This window comes from Eurypyga helias, unplaced genomic scaffold (genome assembly GCF_000690775.1).
Source record: "Eurypyga helias isolate BGI_N326 unplaced genomic scaffold, ASM69077v1 scaffold7013, whole genome shotgun sequence".
NCBI lineage: Eukaryota > Metazoa > Chordata > Aves > Eurypygiformes > Eurypygidae > Eurypyga > Eurypyga helias.
The window spans coordinates 460-5,021 of NW_010240453.1; positions in this window are offsets into that span (position 1 = coordinate 460).

Here is a 4,562-nt window from a genome sequence, read left to right on the forward strand (position 1 = left end):
ACAAGTCCTGATCCAACTGACTGCAGAGCCTGCTCACCTTTTCTCCTTGAGCTAACCCCCTCAGACTAGAGGGTACAGGCAAGTTCGGGACTTGGAGAGGCCACATGAGAGTCACAGCCAGTAACGTAGGCCTGCATGCAACTGCCTACCTTTTCGAGGGGGAGGATTTTGCCCAATTTGACTTGAATTTGAGGAAGACCAAAATTTCTTCTTCGACCAGGTAAGTTTGGAGGATTAGAACTTAACTTCCCAGAAATTTTTTTGCTCTGTCCAGCAGCACAACTGGAAGCTGATACAAAGACACTGTGTGTCTGTTAAATCAAGATACATAATCTGATGAGCTATTAAAAACAAAGTAACCGAATTGGATAAGCATGCGTTCAGACTGAATATATATCATTTTTCACTAGGCATGGAACACAGATTGTAGACAATTTTTGTCTGTAACATACCAAATGCTTTCTCCTACTTGTTCTAAATTCAGACTTAGCTACAGGCATTGATGTTGGATACCAGTCCTGTTGAAAGCAGTGATAGAATTAATGCTGGTTTCAACTAGTTAAATTTTTTTCTTTTTTAAGAAGATCAAATAAAAAAACTTGAACAAGAGAAAGGAAGTTCAGACAGAATTGCCCTTTACTGCGTTTTCATGCATTTAAAAGCTTAAATAAGACAAAGCCATTACCTGAATTTCTTACTAGTAAAGATAGCATCTTTAGGCAGCTGCAAAAAGCTGCCTAGCTTCCTCTTGCCAATACATGGACTATCAGCAAGGCACATCAGCTGACAACTCTGAGTCATGTTGTTCTTGATCCCTGCTCGTTGTCTCAATGGGAGCCCTACAAACTTAAGGCCAGAAGCATTATCAGTCTGCTGGGCTGTTTAAGGCTCCTTCCTTCTCCTGGGCAAGAAGAGAAGTAACAACATCAGAAGCTGATGATTCTGTTCAGACACTAACCTCTGCGGACCCTAGTAGGATTATATGAATCATGCCTACCAAGTCTCAACCTTCTGTTCATACTCTGATTACTCATCATACTGCCAACCCTAGGATTAGCGTATAGCTAATTTTTCATGCATCAGACTTTATGCTAATAACCTTTTTCTGTAGGGAAGGAGCCTTTGCAGCTTCTCAATATCAAACTAGCTACAGCAGCATTTTCCCTGAAGTGCACCTCAGTAAACCAGTAACCCAGTTAGGGAAGTTAGAAAGTTTGGCAGGAGCAAAGCAACCAATGTTATTGTTTATGTCACAGTAGTCATCAAATTCCTTAATAAACCGCTAATCAAAATAAACTGGTGGAAGACATCCCCTAAGAAAAGTTGGAAAACCAAGGTTGGAAATCTTGGCATTGACCACAAGCTTCCACTTACCTCTAAAGAAAGGTTGATGGAAGCCCAGTGGCACGTTAAGCACAGCCTTCACAGAATGCTAGTTATGGATAGATACGGGTCAAGTATCAGAGCTGAAAAGATGATCGTGCTGGGGACCTAGCAGTTCTGAGGGGCTTTTGCATGATGGAATTGCTGCACAGCCTGACTCAGCATTTCTGGGCACCTCCAGCTGCACTACCTTAGCTGTCCTGGTTGCCAAGGAAGCCATAGAATTCCTCTTTTATTAAGAAGTGCTTTCTTTGTACTCCAGGACCGTGCTGCCTACATATGTGTGGCAAACCTGTTTGTACAAGGCAAGTACCTTCCACACGTTTTCCAGCATATTACAGAAGAAAGCTTAGAATTTTCTGTAGGTCTCATGCCAACTAGTAGCAAATAGGAATACGAAAAATTGAGAACCCCAACAATACTTTTTGTCATCCTTACACTTTGATTTTATCATTTTCTGCTCTAAATGATTATTCTAATGGGTGCCAAGCCAAACCATCCCCGGGGCAGGCTGTCTTGCTTTGCCCTCCATGATGTGCCATCTGCCTATCTTGTCAGTTCAACTAATCCCGTTTCTCTGAGAGACTTTGCACGTCACTGTCTCTGCCTACAGCCAGACCAATTCATAGTTGATAGTAAAAAAATTAACATATTCTGTTTATTAATGACAGAGGAACTTTTTAAAGCTATTAACTATCTTACGCTTCATTTATGTGTAGATACAATCGACTAGTGTGGACACAAGTGTAAAAATGATGCATTAGTGTGGCTGTTTTCACAAATGACCAAGTAACTTAACAGAGCCTAGCACGCATTTTAACTGCTAGGTAACTAAGAATACTTAGTCTGTTTAAGCAGCTTCTTTTTTGCAGCCCATTATCTAAGTGGTATTCCTGCTTGCTTGGGTGTGGTGACAGCTTTGGGCAAACACCATAGTTATAGGCTTGCTACTCACTCACGTTTGGAGGCCATCTCCCTTTCCTCTGAATTCAGCCTTGTCTGGGGGTATGAACTGATTATCCTTTTTTTAGCTAGCTCGTATGTTGCAAATAAAGGATCCATCAGATTAGCATTATAGCACTGACACTGTGACTTTAAGTCATCATGACAATATAGAGTCATGGAAGCTGGAATTAGTTTTTGAAGCGGCAAGAGTACCAGTTCAAAGTGTTAGCGGAGCACATACAGAATGGATGGAAATGCAGAGAATAAATTCTTGTGCTTCCCTCCATCTCCTCCTATTTCCAAACCAAGAGATGTTGAGCTTGCATTAACCCAGTCAGATAGTATGTCCAGACGATGGCATGGTAGGGAGTCCTGTGTGTGAACTGTAGCATTTTATTGCAGGGACAAATAGATATTAATGATGTATAAACTACAAATGAAGGCAGGCCTAAACCACTTTGGATGTGCATGGGAAACAAGACATCCTAGCCGCACCACTGTACATTATAACCCATCTTTCATTCCCAATCCCCTTCCTAGCCAAATACTCAGATCTCCCAAACAGCACACACTCGGGCATGCATCCAGGCAAGGATCATGTAAGAGGGCTTCCCTAGACATTTGTCAATATTTGCTCTTTCTGCTATTGAATGAAATACTAGTGTTCCAGCAATGGCAGAAGACAGAAAGTGGTATTTTGAACCTAGCACCAGCTAATCAGCCTGCTTGTGAAAGACCAGGCTACCATTTTTAGGCACAGTTCAGCTGTCATTTATCACTTTAGATAAAATTTATTTCCTTTATCTGAAAAATCAGTTATTTGCAGAAAGTCTTGCCCACTTAGTTTATTTAGTTGGGTGGTCTTTAGCAGACCCTCACCACAACACAGACAGCGTTACCTTCACTTCCAACTTTGATCCAGGAACTCAACACACCGGAGCTCTCCATAGGGAGAGAAAGTGTTGAGGGGGAAGTTCAATTAAATCAGTGGTCTCCAGAGTGGAGTGTAGGAAGAAAATATTTAATACTGTCATGGTTTAACAATTTTTTTACATGAAAAAAAATTAAAATTAAAATAAATTAATTAGAACACAAAACAAACACCACTAAGCAAAATGAAATAAACACTTTAAAATATTTTGTCTATGTTTTCTAATGTACATAATATATTAGTACAGTAGAACACGTATATAATTTATAAATGAATATACATGTCTTGGTGGTGCATGCTTAAAAATTTTACTGATGGAGAGCATAATGAAAATGGTTTGGAGACCACTGAATTAGGTTATCGTGAGGGACCCCCCTTCCACCCAACATTTCTGTAACACGCATTGTGTTTTCATATTAATTCTATAAAACAATGTTTTATTAGTCCTGTACTTAATTTGAGACAGCTCTATGTAATCAACAAAAAATGTAAGGTTTTTAAACTCTAGTTTCTACTTCAGACAAGTATCCCAACATTAATAAAATCTTGCATTAATCAGAAAGCCTTTCAAACTGGAGCCAGAAGTGGGATGTTTTAGATAATTTCTTTCTGTGAAGAACCAGAACCATCTGGCAAACATGCTTGCACCCTTATCCAAATGTTATGTTAACATAAAATACATTAAACAGAAGATCAGTATGTCTGGCCCTTAAAAGACATGCAAGTATACAGGATTGGCTGCTGAAATTAGAGAGTTCCAGGAAATGTTTTTCTACGATTACAAATAATGTTACACATTCTTTAGAAATTATCACTATTATAGAAGTCTTTTGTCACAGCCCAGATTCTGTGCAAGTGTGTCATAGTAAGGTGATTGTTTTAATACCAATTACATAATTGACAAGACCTTGGTTGTGTATTTAGTATACTATAATTTCATACAGTCAAGCACAAAAATTTGGCTATGCTTAGTATAACAGATTCTCAAGTGTTTTTTTTTTAAAAAAAAAGAAAAAATCAAGAAGCTGATATTTTCTCATACATATACACAACATAAAACTGTAATCCAAGGATTACCTACATTCCACTGTGTGGCAGGCTAGATTCCATACAGTGTAAACAAGCATCAGAAAGATCTTGTGATACTTCAAGTATCAATGAACAAGCTTTTAATATTAAGCATTTTAGAGGAGCTTACACGCTCTTTAAAGGGGTCTAAACATTTAAGCTTATAACTGGTACATTTTCAAAGTTGTACAGTTTATAGTAGTGTTGAAGTTAAATTCTGTATTAATTACAGCTT